Source organism: Molossus molossus, unplaced genomic scaffold (genome assembly GCF_014108415.1).
Source record: "Molossus molossus isolate mMolMol1 unplaced genomic scaffold, mMolMol1.p scaffold_m16_p_9, whole genome shotgun sequence".
Classification (NCBI taxonomy): domain Eukaryota; kingdom Metazoa; phylum Chordata; class Mammalia; order Chiroptera; family Molossidae; genus Molossus; species Molossus molossus.
The window spans coordinates 76,127,563-76,154,100 of NW_023425403.1; the positions used below are offsets into that span (position 1 = coordinate 76,127,563).

Genomic DNA, 26,538 nt, shown 5'->3' on the forward strand with positions numbered 1-26,538 from the left:
ACTTTTACAACAATGCCGTTGCTTTCTCCTCATCCCAATGTGAAAAAGTAATTTCCATGTAAATATGCGACAGTGTTTAACAATTAAATGGTGATATTTTATGCACAAAGGTGAATCCTTATAGGACTAAATACAATTTTGTAATTTGCATTATAAAGAATAAAAGAATAATTGACTTTCTAAGTATTTCAGGACACAGACATGCTTAACTTTTTATATATTTTATATATAAAGATACACTGAAGTACTTTCATTGAATGAAAATGATTCCAATTAGTATAAGTAACCCACATAAGAACAGGTTTTCTCTTATTTTGCATAGATTTTCTAAATAATTCTAATTGAGAGTATACATAGACCACTATAATTAAATCTTACTATTATTAGAAAACTTCATATTTTAAACCAAAACCAGCAAGTACTTTAAGAAATCCTGAGATAATAATCACCTATTCGTAATACAATCAAATGATTTTTGGCTTGGAAGGAAGAAGACCCAGCTCAAAAACCCATTGAGTATATTACAAAAACTGACCAGTGTAAAAACTTACTTTTTTTTTTTCAAGAGACTGCTGCAGTACTAAGAATTTACGTAACTTATGTAGAATGTCAAAGCGAGTAAGTGTTGAAACTGAGTCCAGAGGGTGCTCTTTCAATTCCAATTTACAATTCCTGCTAGGAAGTCACTCTGCCTTCCAGAGCATACATGCATCTATGATGGGTTCTGTTTATATTATGACTTTAGTTTAACTTTGAAGAAACTTTCATTGATGGCTATCATTATTAATATCAAACATTGAAAGATATAATGTGTGTTTACTCAACAGATCTTGAAATACTACCAGATTACTATTATTATAAGTGTCAATCTTTCTATCTAAATGAATATGCCAAAGATAATTAACGACACAGACTGAGACACTCATATATAACAAACACACACGCACATCTGCAAAATTCACTTATACATTATTCGCCACTCTGGTGGGATACCATTTTTAACAAAATTATATGAACATGAAAATAGCTTAGAAGCAGTCAACCAAATTTAGAACCATCTGTGTTCATTGTGTACAAAGTGAAATTGAAAATTTAAACTGTGAATAAAATAAACAAAGAGGCATGGCTTTTCATATATGAGTCTAGACGCCAAGACTATTTGATATTAAAGGACGAGTAAAGGTTAGATGCTTATAATTATTGTCAGATTAAGTTTTATATTTGTACTTCAGATAAATTATTTTTTTTTGTTTTACTCTGTTCATCTGTCTTGTTTAAAATATTACATGTGTAGCCTAGTATAGCTATGTTTCAAAGGACAAATTATGAGCAACTCTGATTTTAATAAGACTTCTATAATGACATAGATTTTTATCTACTGTGTTCCAATCACCCCATGTTAGACCCATTTGTCTCAAATCTTCTTTGCTTATTTGACTTTTGCTTGTCTCTTTGCTGCTGCATCACTATTTCTAAAGCCATCTTCATCAATTATAAGCTGAGGAACTTCAAATAATAACTGCTTTGAAAAAAATGCATACATTGAATTACATCATTAGGATGAAATGTATTTGTATGAAAGATGTCTGTAAAATAAGCTTAGCTATATAAAATGCTTTAGATAATATATTCATATTGAAATTGGTGCTATATATATTAATCCTATCTATGATCTGTCATTTTATTCTTGAATATGTAGCATTCATTCTATCAAATTCTAGTAATTGAAAACTATACTTGACTTATATCAAGTACATTTTGAGAAAAATAACTAGTCATAATAGACAGACATACTGCTTCAGTCAATGAGAGTATTAAGATTACTGTTTGCAAATTCATTTCAATTCTTAGGCAAGATTGAAGTTACAATATTTTATTAAAATACTTGGTTAAAAATATAGTCACGATTTTTAAATTAGAGATATAGAAATGTGAAATTCTGGTAACTCTTAGGAGGGATTTGTATGATGTCATTTGTATAATTTAAGAAAATGTTTCTTAATTCCCAATTGGAGAGCAGCATCAGAATTAACATTATGCAACGTGATGACCTATTTTGATAACAATATAACTTGTGAAGAGAAATACAATTTGGATAACATTTCAGAGTTCATAGTTTTAGACACCTCTAAATCTTTTGTTGTCTACTGAACAAAAGAAATTTTTAGGCAAACTCCATGGTCAGGTTCCGTATTTTGATATATTTTTAGGGTATTTTAGTGGGAAGTATCAAGAATATCTAGCTTACCATTTTGGTAACCATGCAATTCACATTGCATTCCTTAATTTAGCTCCTAATGTGCAACATCCTATATTTCATTTTCTATAATTTCCATGTGGCAAACCCTGGAAATTCCTCAATACATAACTCTGCCAACCTATGTCTAACTTCAAAACAGTTGCTCTTGTACTGTGCTGTGTTTCCAAACTTATTATTCATATGTCTGTTATAAATTTTATCATATTAATTATAAGTTTTAATTCATTGCCTGTGAGCTACTTGATATCGAAAACATTATAACATGTTTTCATAGCTAGCGTTTAAGAGAGTATTTATAATACATAGATTTCAGAAATATCTTTGAGAGTATAAAGAAGGGGAATGATATAATACAAAGAAGGGACTAAAGAAAAGAAGAAAGGGACAAAGAAAATAAGGTAGAAGGAAAAAAGAAAAGAAGGGAAAAACAGGAGAAATAATAAAAAAAATTGCATATAGGTGGCAGAGCTAGGTAAAAGCAGTCCCTCTAGGTTTGTCTCCTCTTTGCTGCTTCTTAACATATTACTCTTTTATTTGCAAGTATTAACTATAATCACTTCTATAGCATGTGATGTTTATGAAAATAATCAGTATCTGTCAATAATGATACTGCTTTGAATTCACAATGGCAGATGTGTGGTATTGATACCTGCTCCTCCCTCCACCCAAGCCTATTCTATAATGGTTTTTGAAAAAAGGTTGACCTCACAGTTCAGCAATAAATAGTTTTAGTCTCTCAAAATGGTAATAAAAAAGAAGACTTATTTCTGATTCCACCTCGTATGTACAAAGCATAATAGAATATATATTCTTAAAAATTAGAAATAACCATGTAAACTACTAAATCATAACTTGTCTTGAGCCCATCAGAGAGACAAGATGCCAGGGCAATGGAGTAGCCAGCAACCCAAGAAAGATGGTCCTCTGTCAAAGGAAGATAAGGCATAATGACCTCCTCACCTGTGGCAAAGCATAGAATGAAGGGACAGACTCATAAAAAAAGCAGGTAAGAAAATATCCTAAAATTTTTATTGACTATCAAGAAGCCAAGTATAGACTAGTGTGATATTGTAGCAATCCTGGGATGTCCACCAAAATAGGAAAGATCACATTTACTCATAGGCTCTTTCTCCCACCCTTCCATCTGCTGCTTGCGACAAATGAAGGCAGGGAAGGAGACTCGAGACAGGTGCCTGCCTGTATTGGTTGTGCTGGCAAGTGGCAGGCAATGAAAAGGCAAGTTCCCATTAGGATTTCTGTAGGCACTGACAGGTTAATTACAAAACTTCTGTGGAAAAACAAACGGACAAGGAGAACTTAAATAGTTTTTGTGTTGGGGAAGGTCATCAGACGACATGACCTCTAGTTTGACCTGATAGCTGGACTCCAGCAATTGGAGGCTCTCCCATACTTCTTCTGTGCTGGAATGTGCACCTCACTATGATGGAAGTTGCCTGGAGACACAACCTCGAGATAGAATTCATAGTTACAAGACTGTCTGGATTGGATGTGGAAGTAAGTCTCTGTATGATAACATCACAGGCAAGGCCCGGTGTGTGCACGATCTCTATACAAGGCCTCTATATTTACTTTGAAGATTTGCCAGATGTGTACAGAAAAGTACTCTTTTTATTGCCAAGCACAAGCCTTGAAGGTAAATCTCCTTGCTTATTAGATTGCCACCCACCCATCTGGAATGAACTGCCTTTTATTCAATCGCACCCTATCCTCAGCATATGGGGACCAGTTTCAGATTATACACCAAAGCTCCTGAGGGAGTTGTGATCCAACATTTTTATTTACTTATAATTAATTAATTAATTAATTTTTGTTACAGCTGTTTCTCTTTTTTCCCCCACTGATTCACCCTTCCAGTCCCTTCCTGCCCTGTCCCCAGCTTTGTTGTCCATGTTCATTGTTCATGCATACATGCATATAAGTTCTGTGGTATATCTCTCCCGCACCACCCCCTCTTCTGGGGATTGTCAGTCTGGACCCCACTTCCACATCTCTGGGACCACCCCATTCCTCAGAATGTTATGTTCATTATATTCCACAATAAGCGAGATCATACGATACTTGTCTTTCTCTGTTTAGCTTGTTTCGCTTAGGATAATACTTTCCAGGTCCCTCCATGTCATCTCAAAGGATAAGAGATCTTTCTTTCTTACAGCTGCATAGTACTCTATTGTGTAAATGTACCACTGCTTTTTTATCCATTCATCAACTGATGGATATTTGGGCTGTTTCCAGATCTTAGCTATTGTAAATAGTGCTGCTATGAACATGGGGATACATATATTCTTTCTGATGGGTGTTTTAGGCTTCTTAGGGTATATTCCTAGAAGTGGGATCACTGGGTCAAATGGCAGTTCAATTTTTAATTTTTTGAGGTAACACCATATTGTTTTCTATACTAGCTGCACCAGTCTGCATTCCCACAAGCAGTGTATTAGAGTCCCCTTTCCTCCACACCCTCGCCAACACTTGTTATTTGATGCTTTGTTGATGGCAGCCATTCTGACAAGTGTGAGGTGATACCTCATTGTTGTTTTCATTTGCATCTCTCTGATGATTAGTGATGTTGAGCATTTCTTCATATGTCTCTTAGCCATTTGTATGTCCTGTTTGGAGAAGTGTCCATTTAGTTCCTCTGCCCATTTTTTAAATTGGGTTCTTTGTCTTCCTTTTGTGGAGTTGTATGAGCACTCTCTATATATTGGAAATTAACCCCTTATCCGATATATCATTGGCAATGATGTTCTCCCATACAGTGGATTGCCTTTCCATTTTGATGATTGTTTCCTTTGCTGTGCAGAAGCTTTTTAGTTTGATGTGGTCCCACGTGTTCATTTTTTTCCTTTGTTTCTGTTGCCTTAGGTGATGTATCAGTGAAAATTCTGTTCCGCATGATGTCTGAAATTTTGTTGCTTACATTTTCTTCTAGAATTTTTATGGATTCATGGGTCACATTTAAGTCTTTTATCCATTTTGAGTTTATTCTTGTATAGGGTGTAAATTGATGGTCTAGTTTTATTTTTTGCATGTAGCTGTCCAATTTTCCCAACACCATTTATTAAAGAGGCTGTCTTTACTTCACTGTATGCTCTTGCCACCTTTGTCAAATATTAATTGACTATATTGCCTTGGGACCATTTCTGGGTTTTCAGTTCTGTTCCACTGGTCTATATGCCTGTTCTTGTTACAGTACCAGGCTGTTTTGATTACAGTCACTTTGTAGTATAATCTGATATCTGGTATTGTGATCCCACCTACTTGGTCCTTCTTTTTCAAAATTGCTGTGGCTATTCGGGGACTTATTTGGTTCCATATGATATTTTGAAGTATTTTTTCTAGTTCTATGAAATATGTCATTGGTATTTTGATGGAGATTGCATTGAATCTATAGATTGCTTTGGGTAGTATGGACATTTTAATGATGCTAATTCTTCCAATCCATGAACAAGGTATGTGCTTCCACTTCTTTATAACTTCCTCTTTTTCTTTTTTCAATGTCCTGTAGTTTTCTGCAAATAGGTCCTTTACTTCTTTGGTTAAGTTTATTCCTATGTATCTTAATTTTTTTTGCCACTATGGTAAATGGGATTGTTTTTTCGGTTTCTCTTTCTGTGAGTTCATCATTGGTGTATAAGAAGGCCGTCGATTTCTTGACGTTAATTTTGTATCCTGCTACTTTGCCAAATTCATTTATTAAGTCTAGTAGATATTTGATGGAGTCTTTAGGGATTTCTATGTATAATATCATGTCATCTGCAAATAATGACAGTTTCACTTCCTCCTTTCCAATTTGGATCCCTTTTATTTTTTCCTCATGTCTGATTGCTGTGGCTAAGACTTCCAGAACTATGTTAAATAAGAGTGGAGAAAGTGTACATCCCTGTCTTGTTCCTGTTCTTAATGGAAATGTTTTTAGTTTCTGCCCATTGAGTATGATGTTGGCTGTAGGTCTTTCATATATGGCCTTTATTATGTTGAGATATGATCCCTCTATTCCCACATTGCTGAGCATTTATATCAAAAATGGATGCTGGATTTTGTCGAATGCTTTTTTAGCATCTATTGATATGATCATGTGGTTTTTATTCTTCATTTTGTTTATGTGGTGTATCACATTTATTGATTTGCAAATATTGTACCAGCCTTGCATCCCTGGGATGAATCCCACTTGGTCATGGTGAATAATTTTTTTTTTGGGGGGGGGGGTACCAAATTACTTTATTTGAAGGAATGGTACAAATGAAAAGATGTAAGTGGATGATTTGGTACAAGTTATAGAAAAGGTAAAGGTAACTCCAACATGCACGTACTGCTTTGGTGACCAGGGAAGTCACCCCCCTGGCTATGGGAAGCCAGCTTAAGGCTTAGCTCTCGTCACTGTCTCCCAGGGTGTGCTTGTCAAAGAGATACTCTGCCATGCCAGCTTCAGGGGCCCCCATTCTGCGCAAGTTGGTTACGTGGTCACCCAGTTCTTTGATGGATTTCACTTGCTCATTCAGGTAGTGAGTTTCAAGGAAGTCACACAAGTGAGGGTCATTTTTGTCAGTGGCCAGTTTGTGCAAGTCCAGTAGTGACTGATTCACATTTTTTTCCAAGTGCAATGCACACTCCATCGCATTCAGCCCATTCTCCCAGTTGTCACGGTCTGGTTTCTTGATATCCTGGAGGAAGATTCGGCCACCTCGTTGGTTCTGCAGCTTCATCAGTTTTTCAGCATGTTCCCTCTCTTCATGAGATTGGTGAAGAAAATATTTGGCAAAGTTCTTCAAAGCCACATCATCGCGATCAAAGTAGTAAGACATAGACAGGTAGACGTAGGAAGCGTAGAGCTCCAGGTTGATCTGGCGGTTGATGGCGGCCTCCGAGTCCTGGTGGTAGTTCTGGCGCACCTGTGAGGCGGACGCGGTGGACGTCATGGCGGGCGGCTAAGGAGGGGCGGCTGCGCGGCGCTGGAGCGCGGCCTTGGGGATGTCCGAGGCGCGGTGAGGAGGTGGCCGAAGGCGGTCAGGTGGCTGAGGGGGATGGGTCGAGCGCCGGGTTCCGTCCAAGCACTGTTGAAGCAGGAAACCACAGCGGCTCTCCGCGAAGACTGTCGGTGAATAATTTTTTTGATGTATTGTTGGATCCGATTTGCCAGTACTTTGTTCAGGATTTTGGCGTCTAAGTTCATCAGGGATATTGGCCTGTAGTTTTCTTTCTTTGTAGAGTCTTTTTCTGGTTTTGGAATTAGAATTATGCTGGCCTCATAGAACGTGTTTAGAAGTCTTCCTTCTTGAATTTTTTGAAATAGGGTGTGGGGAATGTTAGTTATTTTTTTTTGAATGTTCAGTAAAACTCCCCCATGAAGCCATCTGAGCCTGGGCTTTTGTTTGCTGGGAGAGTCTTGATTACCTCTTCAATTTCCTTAGTTGTTATTGGTCTGTTCAAGTTTTCTATCTCTTCCCAGTCCAGTTTTGGGAGACTGTGTGTTTCTAGAAATTTGTCCATTTCGCTTAGATTGTCGAATTTGTTGCCATATAGTTGTTCATAGTAGCTGTTAACAATCTTTTGTATTTCTGTGGTGTCGGTTGTTACTTCTCCTCTTTTATTTCTGATATTTTGTATTTGGGTTCTCTCTCTTTGTTTCTTGGTGAGTCTAGCTAAGGGTCCATCAATCTTGTTTATCTTTTCGAATAACCAACTCTTTGTTTCATTGATCCTTTGAATTGTTTTTTTGGACTCCATGTCGTTTATTTCTGCTCTGATCTTTACTATTTCCTCCCTTCTACTTGCTCTGGGGTTTCTTTTTGTTTGCTTTCTAATTCTTTAAGTTGTGAGGTTAGACAGTCAATTAGAAATTTTTCTTGTTTCTTGAGGTAGGCCTGTAGTGCTATGAACTTCCCTCTCAGAACTTTTTTCGCTGCATCCCATAGATTTTGTGTTGTTGTGTGTTCATTTTCATTGGTTTCCAGAAAGTTTTTAATTTCTTCCGTGATCTTCTCGGTAATCCATTCGTTGCTTAATAACATGCTATTATGTCTCCATGTGTTGAAATGTCTTTGCATGTTCTTGTTGCAATTGATTTCTAGATTCATGCCATTGTGATCTGAGAAGATGCTTGATATGATTGCAATCTTCTTGAACTTGTAGAGATTTAGTTTGTGTCCTAACATGTGGTCTATCTTTGAGAATGTCCCATGTGCACTTGGGAAGAATGTGAATTCTGTAGTTTTGGGGTGTAATTCTCTGTAGATACCTATTAAATCCATTTGGTCTAGTGCTTCATTTAGAGTCTCTGTTTCCTTGCTAATTTTTTCTCTAGAGGATCTATCCAGTGGTGTCAATGGGGTGTTGAAGTCCCTGCAATGATTGTACTGCTGTCGATTTCTCCCTTGAAGTCATCCAGAAGATTTTTAATATATTTTGGTGCTCCTATATTGGGTGCATATATGTTTATCAAGGTTATATCTTCCTGTTGGATAAATCCTTTCAATATTATGTAGTGGCCTTCTTTGTCTCTAGTTATGGCCTTCATTTTGAAATCTATTTTTTCAGATATGAGTATTGCTACCCCAGCTTTTTTTCCCATTCCGTTTGCTTGGAAAATTTTTTTCCATCCCTTCACTTTCAACCTGTGTGAGTCTTTTGTTGTGAGGTTGGTCTCTTGTAAACAACATATAGATGAGTCATGCTTTCTTATCCAATCAGCTACTCTGTGTCTTTTTATGGGAGCATTCAATCCATTTACATCTAAGGTGATTATTGATATGTACTTATTTATTGCCATTTTTGTTTAGTGTGGTTCTATTTTTCTTCCCATTTCTCCTGCTAATTACAGCAGTCCTTTTCTCATTTTTTGCAGTGCTGGTTTAGTGCTAATGTTTTCCCTTAGCCTTTTTTTTTTTTTATCTGAGAAACTCTTTATTTGACCTTCTATTTTGAATGATAGCCTTGCTGGGTAGAGTAGTCTTGGATTCAGATCCTTGTTTTTTATGACCTTGATTACTTCATGCCATTTCCTTCTGGCTTGTAGTGTTTCTTGTGAGAAGTCAGCTGAGAGCCTTATGGGGGTTCCTTTGTAGGTAACCTGTTGCTTCTCTCTTGCTGCTTTTAGGATTCTCTCTTTGTCTTTATTTTTTATTTTTATTTTTTATCCTCACCCGAGTACGTTTTTCCAATTTTTGTACAGATAGAGTGGGAGGGAGAGAGAGGAAGGGAGAGAGAGTGAGAAACATCGATGTGAAGGGACACATCGAGTGGCTGCCACCCGCACGACCAACCAGGGCCAGGGACAAACTGCAACCAAGGTACATGCCCTTAGCGGGAACCGAACCCAGGTCTCTCCGGACAGCAGGCGGACGCTCTAACCACTGAGCCAAACCGGCCAGGGCTCTTTGTCTTTAATATTTGGCATTTTAATTACTATGTGTCTTGGTGTGGGCCTGTTTGGGTTCTTCTTATTTTTGACTCTCTGTGCTTCTTGAACTTGAATGCCTTCTTCCTTCACCAAATTAGGGAAGTTTTCTGTCACTATTTTTATGAATATATTCTCTACCTTGCTCATTTTCTTCTTCTTCGGGACTCCTATGATGTGAATATTATTACGTTTTCAGTTGTCCCACAGTTCTCTTAAGCTGTCTTCCTGTTTTTTAATCGTTTTATCCCTTTTGGTTTTCTGATTGGTTGATTTTTTCCTATCCTGTCTTCTAATTTACTGATCCGGTCCTCAGCTTCCTCTACTCTGCTTTTTAAACCTTCCAATGTGTTTTTCATTTCTGATATGTCATTTTTTATCTCTTCTTGATGGTTTTTAATTTCCAATTGGCTTATTTTCAGCGTCTCTATGTCCGTACTCATGCTGTTGAGCTTTCTCAAGATCATGCCTCTGAATTTTAGCTCTGTTAACCTGCCTAACTGGTCCACATTGATCTCATCTTCAGTGGAGGTCTCTTGCTCTTTCATTTGGCTTTTGTTTGTTTTTCACCATTTTGGCTATCTCAGTGGCCTTTGGAGCCTGTCAAGTTTTTCCTGTGGGTGTTGGTGTTCTGCTGTTTGTGGCTCCCTCTCCTGTGTTTAGATGAGCGAGGGAGGACCCACGTTAAACACCACTGTCAAGTCTTACTTTCCTGGTTAAATTTGCTAGCCCCATAAAGGTACTGTTATCCTCTAGCTTTTTTCCTGGAGGCTAGCAGTTGAGGTTACTTGATGAGTTTTGGGTTGTCAGTTGATTGACAAACTCCCTCAGGTACTCAGCATAAGACGATTTCACAAGGGTGGGGCAGATGCTGGTTGTTAATAAGCTTCAATTAGCACTTCAGTGGCCCACAGGGTGGAGTTGGATCTCTGAGGAAGGGGCTGCTGCCTCTCCCCAGAGCCCTGGGCAGGAGCAAGATGGCCACTGTCCTGAGTGGCAGCAACTCAGCAAAAGCTCTAAGTGTCCTCCAAATCCCGAGTGTCCCCACACAGTTCCAGTCCAGTCTGCCCTCCCTCTGCCGGAGTCCAAGGTGAGTGGTTGTGGCTTTTTTATCCTCTGTCCCGGCTCTGCGCTGTGGAGCCGCTCGTGCGTGTATTCCAAGGGCGCCGCTCCCCGCTAAGGCCGCTGCCGAGCTGCTGACTGTGGGCTCCCAGCCCCCGTCTTGTGCCTTCGCAAGCCTATCAGGATCAAATCAGTGTCCCTGGTTATATGGTCCTTGCAAGCTGCTTTTCTGTTGGTTTTCCTGTCGATTTGTTTGTGTTGTAGTTGTAATTACAGTTTGGTTTTGGGAGACGGTCTGTGTAGCTTCTGTTCACTCTGCCGCCATTTTGGAATCCGTGATCCAAAATTTTTAAACACAAGGGCAAATTGGAAGATTTAATCTTAATTTGAAGAAATACATATAGTGTGTTATTGTTAAAAGAGTACACAAATCATTAAATGCAGTTGAATAGAATCTTCAGAAATAGACTCACAGGTATATGGTCAATTGATTTTTGACAAAAATGTCAAGGCAATTCAATGTAGAAAGGATGGTCTTTTTAATAAATGTTATAGAAATAACTACATAGTACTATGCAGTAAAAGTCTACATTGATCCAATGCCTTCAATATAAAAAAATTTAACCTGGAGTAGATCATAGGCTAAATGTAAAATCCAAAAACTATTTCACTTCCAAAGAAAATATAAGAGATTAACTTTAGAAATTTTTCCTTGGGCAAAGATATATTAGGACAAAATATAAAGAACTAAAAGGGAAAACATTGATCAAAATCACACTTTTTCTCTCAGAAAGACATTGTTAAAATATAAAAATGGAAACTAGATTGGGAGAATATATATATTCTGTCATATATATACTTTCATCAGAAGTCATAAAAAATCTTATGTATTATTTAAATATATAGTCAACAAAATCATGTATGTATGTATTTAAGAAATATATACATATTTAACATATATTTTTAAAACCCATATCTAGAAAACAAAATAATTCTGACAACTCACTGTAAGAAAGTCAAGTACGTGTGTGAGGAAACAGAAGAGATCTGAACAGAGACTCACCAAGGATGACGTACAGAAGACAAGTACATGATGACACTCAGCATTGTTCACCATCAGGGAAACAAAAACTTGAACCATACTGAATACAACTAAAACATATTAGAATGATTAAAAAGATTAAGTAACCAAAGCACCCTCCCAAGCTAAGTGCTCAAAAAGATTTAAAGCAGCCCAAGCTCTCCTACGTGGCTGGTGTGAAGACGGCAGGGCACAAACCCTTTGGAAAACAGGGAGGTGGTTTCCACCTCTGCTGTCATCCACTCCCAGACCTTTCACCAGGAAGTGAAAGACATTGACACACACACATACACAAACTCAGACGCGGATTTTTATAGTGTCTTTAGGCATAATTACCAAAAACTAGAAATAAAAAAATGTCCTTAAAATGGTGAATGGGAAAACAAATTGTGGTCCATACATATAGTAAAATACTACTAAGCAATACAAAGGAATTAAATGTTATATATCTAACAGCCAAAAACAACCATAATTAAAACTAAAAGAAGCCATATACTAAGCCTAGATAATATATAATATTATGTTTATGACCTTCTGTATAATGCAATAATTATATATAGTAAAAGTAAATAAAATCAGTGTTTGCCAAAGGCTAATCAAGTGAGAGTTGTCTATGAGGGGAACTTTAAGAGCTGGTGAATATATATTATACCTCAACTGTACTAGAAGTTACAAAACAAATTGTTTATCAAAATATATAAAAGGTACACAGAATAGGGTAAATTTATAACATGTAAAATATACCAATTATTACTCAATAAATCTAATTTATATTTAAAACACCAACTCTATATCATGACTTACGATGTTTTCTAATATACCGGAAACACAGGATCACTAGCTTTTTCTACCAACTTAGACATGTTTAACATTCAGCACAGAAAATTAATTAAATTTCTTCTTATTTGTATAATTTGATATACATAGACATATGTTTTAAAACAGATAAATATTATTTGAGTTATTTTTAAGTAGACTAAGAAAAGTAAAGCTCAGTTCTGGGAAAGGAAGGACAACCCCAGAGATTGACCTGGTTTTGCTGAGATTGGCAGTTAGATCAGATCTTTTCATATTTGATTGACTGGAATAACATATAAGTGGCATCAGTTAGTCCTAAGACAAAACAAACTTCCGAGTGAGCGGGGAAGATTCTATACAGAGAAGGTAGGGTTCAGGTCTCTGTGTCTTCTAGGTAGAGTAATCTGATGCCTATGTCATCGAGAGCAGTGTATTGTCAAGTTCTGAGCTGGCTGCTTTTCCCTTAGAAGACAAGGCAGTGTTACCAGTAAAGACACATATATCAGATAAAGAACTTAGGCTCAATTTATAGTAACCTGCTGCTGCCCACCTATGGTATCACATATTTTACTTCCAATCCTGTCACGTCAAAAGTTTTCAATCTTTTGTCAGTCCTTTCTAAAATATCTTCCACAAGAAATGTATTGTGGCATGCTTTGTTACAACTTCACCATATAGAGCAACAATGACTATGTACAAGAAAAAACACTGAATTAAAGAATTTATAGTAATCATTAATTTGTACCCTGATTTCAGATCTTCCCAGTAATATCCAAAGGAAGGTGAAGAAGCCAGCATTTAAATGAACATCATAATATAATTATTGGTTTTCTAATAAATTTGTAGGTTATGTCTATATGAAAATATTAGGGAATCCAAAATTATCATTAGCACCCTTCCATATTCTATGCAACAGTAAAATTTATATATTGCAAATTTAATATGCAAATCTGATAAATGTGTTTTCTGATAAATATATTTAAAGCCTTTTTTTGAATATAAAAATAAAATAGAGATTGAGGTATTATCAGTGGATAGATACAGAAATATAATATATCTTAAGTAGTTTTGAAGGGAGGATTACACTCACATAATATACTGGGAATTCTTACCTAGAGAATAAGTTAAAAAGTAGCTCACAGGATACTGAACAAACAACATTGTAATTATTGGCTGGTAATGAACCAAAGCCTTGAAAAATGGTAAAAAACAAACAAACAAACAAAAACAAAAACAAAAACAAAAAAACCAACAAAAAACTCTTTCCAGGTTGGCAGTGATGCATTACCTGGAGAAATGATTAATTTCTTTCAGATTGCAAATCCTATACAATTATCTACATTGCTTATATTTAAAGCCGGCTTGAAAGAGAGGCAACAAAATATCTACATCTGAGAACAGATTACTTAAAGTTGTCTCAAAATCTATTTGCATGTTATCCTCAGGTATGTTGCCCCATAAATCAGTCAGCAGGAAAACACAGGCACCATAGCCCCAGGGTAATTTGATTCTCTTACTCCAGGAGAGTATGCACTTGTTTCTCTTCACTCACGGTTATGAAATAAGAGATATGGCAGCACCGGTGGGGTATTAATGGTCAATCAGTCAAGCAGAAAAGTAAGTCAACTTAAATAACAATTTCAAAAACAAACCTAAATAAGATTATGAACAATCACTCTTGAATACCTCCCACATTTGTTTTACATAATTTAGCCCTCATATAACAAGAAAACAAAGCTCTCTTTTATTATTGCTGTCCTCATTATTATTGTTACTTTTATTATAATTATTAACAACTACTATTTACTTATACTGTTGATTATATGAACACTACAAAAAACAATGTCCTTGATGATCACTACCATGTCATATTTTCTTTCTTTTTTTTTCCAATGGAAAAAACTTAAGCACTGGGGAGCTTATATGAATTTCCCAGCAAGTACAACCAGTCGTGTGGAAAGACAATGTTCACATTCCAATGACTCTGACTTCAAATCCTATCTAAGTACTACTGCTTGCTTCTTTGTCAACCCATGGAAAGTTTGTTTTTCATTGTTCTACACTGTTTTCATCTCCATTGGTAGAATACGTGTAATCTTAAATCATGATTGCTTGAGATCAGAAACAATGGCAAATTAAAGCAATTAAATATTAAATTCAGGAAATAAACCAACAATTTGATATTTTCGACATTCTTTGTGTATTTAGACATATTTAAGAGACTTTGTAATTTGCAATATTATCTGTCTTTTCTCAGTTTTTCTTGATTCTGTAGATTCACATAACATTTCACACAGAAATGTTTAATTAGTTTCAGCTTGATCAGCAGCTGTTATTTCCCACAGGCAACTGAGGAAATGGTGAGTAGTATTTAGATGGTGGGAGAATGGGGGCACATAAGGGAAAATACCATGAACAAGTCTATCAAAATTTACTTCGGCTTCCTCTTGAAAGTGTTTTGAGCTAATTATGCATTTCTAAAAACCTCAGCCATGATATCACATGGGAGGAGAGCCTTTGCTTCACACAGCAGGAAAACATTTCAGAACTGTACTTCTCATCATTTGCCAAGAGAGAAAATATATTAAGATTCATCATTTACTTTCTAGTTTTGAAAAATTAGATTTTTGGCAAATTAAAACACCATGAGCATAAACATTTTGTTTTTTTCCCCCCAAATGTGTTAAATCTTTTTATTCGTATACAAGAACAAATGACAATTGTGAAGAAAAGATTTAAATACACAGAAATAAATTTAAGTCAATTTTAAATGCTTCCAAATGTTTATTTAGGAGTGTATATATGCATGGAAGGTTTTTAATATCAAATTTATTTTTAGTATTTATTGATTCAAAATACAACTTTTCTATTTCATTTTTGGAAGTCTATTTTATCAATTTATATAAAAATCATAATATCAGTCCACACAAAGTAACTTTATCTTTAAAAAATAGAAACTTTTTGGTATCCTCTGCTGAATTACATGGCATTTGTGGACAAATATGCATTACATTGTATCCCCAGAATAGATACTTTGTCTGGGGGTGGTTGACATTTAATGAAGATCAAATTGAAATACATTCCATAAAAAGATACCCAAGTTTCTCACATTTAGGAGATGATATTGCTTCTAAAGTAACATTTCAAATTGCATCTTCACCATATTTTCACCTTCCAATAAAGTGACTTTATTTCTAACCAAAGCTGAGGGATCCCCAATGCTTCTCACCACTATGCAATAGTAACTCTTGATACCAAGTATGTGTTAGGGACATACATATCTGGTATCTGTTTAACGTTTTAATCTTCATTTCTATAGCTTTTACTGGCCCCTTGCCTTTTTGTTTTTCTCACAAATATGCTCTGTATACACTATTGTAAATACACACACACACACACACACACACATACATACACACACATATATAATATATATGCATATATATATAAATTGGGGACTAAAATACATATAAAAGCAAGCAAATGTATATTCTATTTGCACACAACTCACCTCAAACTACTTTGTTTTCTTTCCTTTTGTATCATCGAACACTTGACTACCAAAATCTATACCTAGGGCTACCAATTAGTCACTTATTTTCTCTTGCTATTTCAATTTTACTCACCAACTGATAGAGCTATTATCTCAAAAGTCACGCACTGCCCTGGATGGTGTGACTCAGTTGGCTGGAGTATTATGCCATTCTTCAAAAAGGTTGCAGGTTCGATTCTAGTGGGGGCACATACCTAGGTGTCGGGTTCCCTCCTGGTCAGGGCATTTGTGGGAAGCAACCTATCAATATTTCACTCTCCCAACATCGATGTTTCTCTCTCTCACCCTCTCCCTTCCTCTCTGTTTAAAATCAATAAAAAGCATGTCCTCAGGTGAAGAGTAAAAATAAAATAAGTCACCAACAACTTTTTAAATACCAAAATCGAACACCTAATTTCTTTTGTCATCACTGTATTTTTTGGTCTTCATTTTAAATTTCCTCTCAGTATTTGCCAATTATCTCTATAGCAAGTAATAACTGATTACGTTCCTTAAATTCTGATTGTTCCTTTTACATTTACTTGTCCTCTTCCTCCTCCCACCACAGCAATGCAGTGAGTGCTCCAAATCAATTCTCTTACCATTTCTCTTTTCTCGTTATGTTTTCCACTGTAGAGAACAGTATCTCTTATTGTTAAATTGTTAACACCATTTCACTATGCAAGTTACCAAATTTATATTAATCACGTGAACATATTATAAGCAAATTTCTAACTGCTTAATGGTATTGTCCACTAAAATATATGACTGGCAAATAAGACAATATACCTAACACCAATTAATCATTTAATTCCCAAAATGATTTATCACATTTCTACCTTTTAATTAATAATGAAATCATTCTCTCTGGTATAGATGCATAAAACATTGAATCATGCCCTGGCCGGTTTGGCTCAGCGGTTGGAGCGTTGGCCTGCGGTACAGAGAGACCCGGGTTCGGTTCCTGCTAAGGGCATGTACCTCGGTTGCAGTTTGTCCCCGGCCCTGGTTGGTCATGCGGGTGGCAGCCACTCGATGTGTCCCTTCACGTCGATGTTTCTCTCTCTCTCTTCCTCTCTCTCCCTCCCGCTCTATCTGAACAAAAAATGGAAAAATGTCCTCGGGTGAGGATAAAAAAATAATAATAATAAATAAATAAATAAACAAATAAATAAATAAATAAATAAAATAAAACATTGAATCATTGTCCATGTAAACATAGCAGCTTTTGAATCAATATATACAATATTATTTTTATTTAAAAGCTGCTACTGCATGTAAAATGACTATATATATATAAAAAATCTTAGAAATTTGAAATATACAAAAACTATAAGAAAACATCCTTCAGTTATACCATTCATTAAATTATCATATAATTTTTATAACACTCCATTAAATAATATACAATGAAAAACTAATCGCATTGCTCAAAAGTCATAGTAACCTCTCAGGTATTGGGCATTTAAGAAAAATAAGATATTTCTCTTTATCTTCCACTAGTGTGGCATTTGTGGTCAGCAACATATATAGGATCAAACCCCCAATATTTTCTAAGAGTTTCTCCCAGACTATAAGAATTGGGACTACCATTTCTTCCACTAAGGCGTTTTCAGAAAATTAATGAGCAAATGCATTTGCTTAAGCTTACAGGTTCAAAAGTCATCATCTTCATATTAAATGAGATTCAAGGTCACTTAGCTCTGCTAAAACATGTTTTCCAGCTGGTTATAAAAAAAAGAGACTGTAGGGAAGTGTTCCTTAGTTTTGACTACATTACCACTTGCGAAGCTTTAAAAAATCCTAAACTTCAGAATTACTAGACTCTCCAGACTACCTCAGAAAGTCTGAAGGGGGGACCAAGGCATCAGCATTTTCATACCTTCCCAGGTGATTCTTTAGAGAGTCAAAGTTTAAAAGCTTTGTTTCAGTAAAAGTAGTGTCACAGTTTATAAATCTTACCTCACCACACCTATAATGAGTTGAAAGGTATGTGTTGTGTGTTTGTTTGTTTTTGTCTAGAGTGGTAGAAAGTTTCCATCTCACACATATGACTCACACCTCAGAGTCTGGATCATTTTGTGGGGGCACTTTCACTGCTGACAGCGGAGAAGTTTCCTGCCAGGGTTTGTCAACCTTGGCACTATTGGTATTTCAGACCAGATAATTTGAGACACCAGACTGACAATCAAAAATGTCTCCAGACATTGACAAATGTCTCCTGAGGAGCAAAATCTTTTCCAGGATGAGAAGCACTGGTGTAGAGTCATGGATGAAAATACCTAAAACAAGAAACAAAGAAGAAATGTATTTGAATGAGAAAAAGTGACTACACAGTGTTTTGCTATCAAGTAGGAAGGTGAAAATTCTGATCGAGAATAATATTTTATGAGATCCATTGAGTTAAAAAAAGAAAAATTCTACCTGTTAAACTATAATACACTATCAATTATTAAACATACCTAGACATTAGGAATGGTAAAATGTAAGAAAACATACAGCTTAGAAATCAACAAAATCCTGTATATTAAATACTTAGCATACCACAATATGCAAGGTTTTTGAAGACCTTAAAATTTGTAAATAGCACATATAAATTTTAATTACATTTGAAAAAATATCACATTGCATGAATCATTTTTAATTTATCTTCATTTAATATTACATTGTGATCATTTTACCATGGATAGTAGCCATTCATACTTTATTTGAATGTGCCTGAATACATTAAAATAAGTAAAGTAGCCTTTAGCATTTTCTTCATTATAAGGTCCCATTTTAGGACATTTTGAAACTAAGGCAAGTGCTATATTTCAGAGTTAATGTTATTACCATGCTGGAGATTCAACTTCATAGTTCTCATAGCTAATTTTGAAAACCATTCTCATGTTTAAAATAACATGCTAGTAACATGAAAGTTAATAACGTGCTCTGACTCCTCTTGTTATCTCCTCTACAGTAGAAAATTTTATCAATGTTGGGATCCTGTATTCTGCACTCATCTCCATCCACCACAGATATAGGAATACAATAACATAAAGGCTCTTCCAAACAAAAGCATACTGTTAATTATTATAATGCTTTATCTCTAAACTTTGAAATGAAAATGCCAAGTATTGTCGTCTAGTTCTGACTTTGATTTTCTAAGCATTTAATTAGTTCTTTATCTTGACCCTTGAAGTTTTGCAACTTTATGATCAGAGAAAGAATGGAATGGAGAATAAAGAATCTCAAGAATGCAGCACTAAGATAATATTTTTTCTTTATTGGTTAGAGAGAGAGGAAAGGAAAGGGAGAGAGAGATAGAAACATGGATGAGAAAGAACATTGGCCACCTCCTACATGCCCCCCACTGTGGATCGGGTCCACAACCTGAGCATGTGCCCTGACTAGGAATCGAACCTGCCACCTCTTGGTGCATGGGTCGACGCTGAGCCACTGAGCCACATGGGCTGAGCAAGATCATTTTTTTTTTCAAATACTAGCACACACCTGGCCTATATTTCCCACCGTTATTTAAGAGAGCCCTCCTGAGTTAGAGGACATTTTACTCCCAGTTTACCATGCTGAATGGGAGGAAGCACTCCAGAAGAAGGGTAAAGTCAAGACAGCGTGAACAGAAAGTAATGCTATTAAAAGTGTTCTAAAAGAAATCACACTTTGCCTAATGCAGTATAGAAACACAAGACTTTAACATCTTGATCATCCAACTAGTCCCCCCAACTCTAGTCAGCTATGGTAGGTTCCCTATTCAGTGCCATGCTCCTAGGCATGGAATAAACAAGATGGAGCTTGTAATGCCCTGAAAAAAACCTGGGTCACTCTTAGCAGAAACAAGACTGGATGGCCCACAAACCTCCCTCTATGACTAATTCCTGAACCCTGCCTTCTGTGCCTTCTTCCTGTGTTGCATGGGGCAGAGGTTGTTTTCCTACTCTCAATGGGCCAAGAAACTTCAAACCTCCAGAGTGTGATAATTTTGTTCTCTCTTTGTAACTCCTAAAAATGGTTTAACATTTTCCTGAAAGCGAACTTTTCATGTAACTATGAGGAAAATGAGACCCTCCACTTACACATTTTAAAAATAGAAACCATATTATTCTTAATGATAAAGCACTAACTACAATTTTTTTCAGATCATTCACTGAAAAGCATTAAGTTGAAAAAAGGATTCTCTGCATTCTTAATATTTTGTAAGAGTGCCTTTTCCATCCGACTCTGAACTTTAGAGTTGTCATGATTCCAACATTTAGCAAGAAATGTTTAATTTCTGTGAAATTTTGAATTATTCAGATTCATCATATTTATGTGCCGATAGCATTAATTCACAAAACAGCAGTAAGTAGAAGGCCAAAGGATCCTCATTAAGCTATATAAGTACTGACAAAAATCAAATTCACTTTCTACAGTCCAATGTGCAAGTACCAGAGGAGTTGTTCTTTCTCGGCAGCCTGCTCTAGTTGTCAGAGTGGGAAAAAAAAAGATTTAACACTAATTTAAGATAAAAATATTTCTTTTCTGCTATACCATAAGCCATTCAGTTAATATTTATGTCATATCAAACGTAACAAGATAATGTAGATCTCTCGGAGTACAGTAAGTTTTGTCTTCCTATTTTAAATGACACTTTGGATGATATTAAAGCTATTATTTAGTTGGACTTCTGTATACTGTTAATGTCAAACAGAACAGTGGTCACAAGCTTTCTTGTTCTAATAAGTGTCCCAAGAAGGTGCTGGGTGCTGGAGAGCTTGTGGAAAAGATTTTAAAATGATAAGTTCTTTAAGCATGAATTTATCTGTATGTTAACCTTTCTCAAACACTATTTTCCATTTACATCACTTTATGAATAATGAATAATAATGACAGAGAAAGTTCTATTAAAGATTTTAGTGCCTTGGTAAGTGAATCAAATTACCACTTTTAAATTAAAACCTCCATTCATACAAGCTATAATATTCCAGACTAGTGCGTTTCTAAAATGTATGAGTTTTCTTCCTCCTTAAAAATATTTTTTTCCTCAGTGATATCATATAATGAGACAAATAATTTAGTTCATTAAAGTCCTGGAATTTTATTTGTTCATTTGGGAAAATTTAAAAGTTTAGACATTGAAAATAATAATTGCAATAGAATTATAGTAATGATCTCCTTATTAATTTTGATAATATATATTTATTAATAAGTCATAATTAATATTACTGCCTTAAGTTCCTTTTAGATTTTTAAAAACATTTTTAACTTTATTTTTCTTGTTTAAAATTGTCCCATTTTCCTTAAATCAAATAATTAAAAGTAATTTAAATGAACATCTGCCTCCAGCTAAGACAGAATAATAGGTATTGGGCCCACTGATATGGAGTAGCTAATATTGGGGTAGTACCCCAAACAGAAAAAAACATAAAACTGGACAAAATATATAACTGTTTTGAATCAAGAGGAACTATAAAACTGTGGTTTATAAGAGAGGAAAACTCATGAAAAGAACCCCACTGGTACCCTGGCTCTCTGACTACAGTAATTTTAGCTCTTTGGTTGAAAGACTCTAAATTCAAAGCTGAAAAGGGTTGTAGTCCTACTAAACAAAAGAGGCACAGATCAGTGCTGGGGACAGAGACACGTCTGTAACCTGTGGGACAGAGACCACAGCAGAAGAGCTGTGTAAAAGAAGGAGGGGGGTAAAAAAAAAAAAAGTCTTTAAGTTTACTCCCTGTGAGTCCCCGAAGGAGGATTGCTATACATTGACAGGTGAGACTACACAAGACTTACTGGGAAGTGTCTGCTACTGAGTTAAGTATAGAACAAATGATAAAGGTCAGATTGAAATATGGTCTGTTAGGGAAAAGCTGCAAAGTGATAAAAGTGTCTCCCTCACTTCTTCGTTGGATCAGAACTCGGCCTCCTGTGAAGTTATTGGAAGGGAATAAGTGCTTTATGTGTCCTACCCTTCCTTATGCACCTCTGGTATTAGGTAAGCAAGATGTAGCTAAAGTAATGCTTAGTAAGAAATTATATCTTTACTTATCTTTGGAAAGAAGAAAGGTTTAAAATTCATGATGTAATGGATTGTTAAGAAACAAGAAAAAAAAAAGTTAATTAAAACCAAAATAGCCAGGCCTGTGTGTCTCAGTGGATTAAGCATCATCCCATGGACTGAGACGTCCCACTGATCAGAACACATATCTGGGTTGTGGGCTCGATCCCCAGTAGGGGGTGTGTAGGAGGCAGCCAATTGATGTTACTCTCACATCAATGTTTCTCTCTCTTCCTCTCTCTGTAAAAAATCAATACAAACATATTAAAAAAATTTTAAACCAAAATAAGTATAATAAAAGAACATTGAAAAAGCCAAAATTGAGCTCTTAGAAAAATCTCATAAAATAGGCAAAACTAGAAATACCAACAAACACATGCACATGTGCATACATACATGACTTGCCATTATCAGGAATAAAGTGGAGTCACTAAAACTCCTACAGATATTAAAAAGACAAAAAGGAAATACTGTGATCAAAATCATGTTAAGAATTTGCTACTATAAAAGAAACAAACGTCCTTAAAAAACACAACTTAAAAAAATTAAATGAAAAAGAAAGAAAATAGAAATATTGCTATAGCTAGTAACTATATTAAATCAAATATTTTCTCATACAGGAAATTCGGTGCCCCCATAGTCTCACTGGTGACTTCTAGTAAACATTAAGGGGAGAAGAAAATATCGATAACACAGAAACATTTTCAGGTAATACAAAATAGAACGAGACTCTTCTCAATTTATTTTATAAAGAAAATTACCTGGACACCAAAAACTGACAGGGGTACTATGTGAAAAAAGAATGCTATTCTTCATCAACATAGACAACATATTCTCAACAAATGTTCACAAAAATATTTAGAAGTCCAATATTTATAAATGCATATTAACCATAATTATCAGTCCAATAAATACAATAAAAATGCTTAATGTCATTTGTCATGAGGGTAAAGAATATTAAAAGCACATTGAGAAAATATTACATACCAGTTTCATTAAAATTACAAATTAGAAGAATCATAATACCAAAATTTGGCTAGGTTTTATAATAATTGGAACTTTCAAATATTGCTGTTAGAACTGCTAAGTTATAACAACAACTTTGGAAAACAGTTTGACACTTTTTTAGTTAAATATACAGTCCCCATATGATCCAAAAATAGCAGGCCCCAGGCATTTACCAAAGAGAAATGAAAACAGATGTACATAGGAACACAACAACAATAATATGAAAAACTTGTATATAAACTGTCATGACAACTTTATTTATAATAGCCCAAACTGGAAATAACTCAGATATCCATCAACAGATGAATGGATAAACAAACTGGTATCTATACCATGGAACAATGATCAGCAGTTAAAAAAATAAAAACAGTAAATTGCAATAGCATGAATGGATTTCAAAGCCATTATGCTGTGAAGAACCCAAACACAAAAAAAAGTATATATTGTATAACTTCATTTTCACAGTGAGGAAAAACAGATCATTTTTCACATAGGTTTTATAGCACATATAAAGGCAAGAAAATCAGAGTGCACAAAATGTTATTCTTCAGTTCCGAAAAGCTCTTAATCTAAGGTAAACATTAAATTATCTGATCGGACAAAATATATATATTAATTACAAAATACATATTAATATGCATTGAGCAATTTGTTAAAAGTAGGCAAATTTAATACAACACTAAGCTAATTATAAATAGAATTGTGAACCAAGGATATGATGTTTATACATTTAGATCTACTCTATTGAATACTGTGTAGTCTTCATTAAAATGCACATCACTGAATATATACATTAAATATTAAATAAAATATTTATTGTGCAACTACATACACCTATATTTACAATTATGTAATTTGTACAAAAAATAAAGATTTAAAGGACATACAAAATAAAACATTTTATAATTGCCATGTAGCATTATATGTGATTTTTCTTTTGTTCATCTTGTATTTGTCTGTTTTAATATCACTCATTTGTTAATGTTCACATTAGTGCATATTATACCTTTTTATTATGCAAAAGTCTGTGGTATATGAAGTCACAGGCAACTTTAATAATTTGGGAAAGGATAACTATCTCCTGGATGAATAGATGGTATAATATGTAAACAGTCAACCTGAATTGAAAATTTAGGTGACTATTTTCAGACAGGTAGACTGCTGGCTCATTTTTTAAAAATTTTACTTGAACATTTACAATGCATGCTTCTGGCATACTTTATATAAAAATTAAGTGAGGAGTAGTAAATAAGCAATATATACTGAAAATTTTAAATGTTAATTTCATAAGGATAATTATATACCCAAAGTCTGAATTTTTATTGAGGTAAAATTTACTTCACAAATAATATACAAGTCTTACTGAGAGACACATTCAAAATGTCATTCAATGGGTTTGGGCACTTACTAGCAAGAACAACCTTGATCATGTTGAATTTATAGGCTACCCTGTAACCCATATCGTCCACCTTCTGTTTAGAGGAGTACCATTCTCCCGTAGACTGACACCTATTTTTCTCATTTTTATTGGGAAAATATGAGAAAGAATTAATAGGTTAGGTGGGAAAAGGGGATGTTTCAGCACCAGAGAGTCTAAGATTTAGTAATAGCCACTTAAATGGCTGCTATTAATTGTTGACACCACCCACTGAAAACCCCAGGGAAGATGAGATCATGCTCAAACTCAGTTATTGGAATATTGGGAGCTTCTGGTACTATGGCAAGTTCAGCTAAAAAGTCTCATCCACTGGAAGGGGATGGGAGCCCCTGGTTCCACCTGTTTATCCAGAGTCAAACCATCCCCTGGCTGGTGTGGCTCAATTGGTTGAGTGTCATCCCATACACTGAGAGTTCACCAGTTCTATTCTAGTCAGGGCACAATCCCCAGTAGGGGACGTGCAGGAGGCAGCTGATGGATGCCTCTCTCTTATCAATGTTTCTCTCTCTTCCTCTTCCTCTCTCTCAAATCAGTAAAAACATAGTTAAAAAAAAAAAAAAAGTCAACCCAAAGAGCCCTGGTCTGGGTAACTCAGTTGGTTGGAGCATCCTCCTATACAACAAAAGGTTGTGGGTTTGATTCCCCATCAGGGCACATACCTAGGTTGCAGGTTTGATCCCAGTCGGGCTGCATATGGGAGGCAACCAGTTGATGTTTCTCTGTCACATACATATTTCTTCTTCACTCTCCCTTCCTCTCTCTCTAAAAATCAATAAAAGCATATCCTTGGGTGAGAACTAAAACAAAGAGTCAACCTAAAGAGATTTTCTGGGGTCATCCACCCCACAATTCAATTTTTGTTCTTATTTTGTTTCTCCACATCATGGGTCAGCAAAGTTTTTGACCCATAGGCCAAATCTAATGATTCTGAATCTGGGTTTAGTACCAAACTCATTTGACATTAAATGCAGTAATGATCTCATTACCTTTGGAACATTGGGCACCCACAGCCCATCATATGTACTGGTTGTCAGGCTCATTCAAAATACAACTCTAGAATAGAGTATGCATAAGACATATTCCTTGGTAATTGAAATTATTTCCTTTCTTTTTCACATGGTTCATTTTAGCTTTTTCTGTTTGATGTCAGGTTGGCTACAAGTATATGAATCTTTAACCAAAAAGAGCACGTACACACTGAATCATTCAGAGTTTTATGCATGTGGGTTTGCTATATGTGTATTTAACTACTGTGCCTAATCTTTTTAAACATCTGTTACCTGACAGACAGATATTTAACTTAGTTTTCACTTCACCAAGTATTCAATAAGCCTTTTCAAGAAAGCAAAATTCTGAGCAAAGCAGTTCTTTTCTGTCGGCACATTCTATTCTGGAGTTGTTTTATCACAAATCTTGTTGTTTTATCTTAAATCTAAATAATGCAAATATACTCATAGAAAATATTCTACTGGATTTAAGAAATTAAAGATGATATTACAATCATGATATGATTTCAAATGGCAAAAATAGCATCTACTTTAAACTATACAAAAATAGACGGATGTTATTTATAATAAATTTATGACAATGATTTAGTGGATTTCACTGTAAAATGTTCTGACATTATCTCTATTTTGTTATATCATGTGTATTTTTCTGTGTTGATGTTTGATATTACTACATATGTAAAAATAAACAGAAATAGAAAAGTAATAAAATTAAGAATTTCATAAAAAATGATCTTGAAGGAGACATGATGTTAACTTGAACAGAAACTACCCATAGTTCTCATATACTTCCTTCTTCTTCAGTTTTCCTCATTGTTAATATCTTGCATTTATGTGGTAAATTTTTATCATTGAGAAACTAATAGATACATTATTATTAACTAAAATCCATCATTTACATTAGTGT

At 35.1% G+C, this 26,538-nt stretch overlaps 1 pseudogene; it reads right to left on the reverse strand.

Annotated features, from left to right (window-relative positions):
* Nucleotides 1-6,508: 6,508 nt before the first annotated feature.
* Nucleotides 6,509-24,646, reverse strand: LOC118622413 (annotated as a pseudogene).
* Between the last annotated feature and the right edge of the window lie 1,892 nt (nucleotides 24,647-26,538).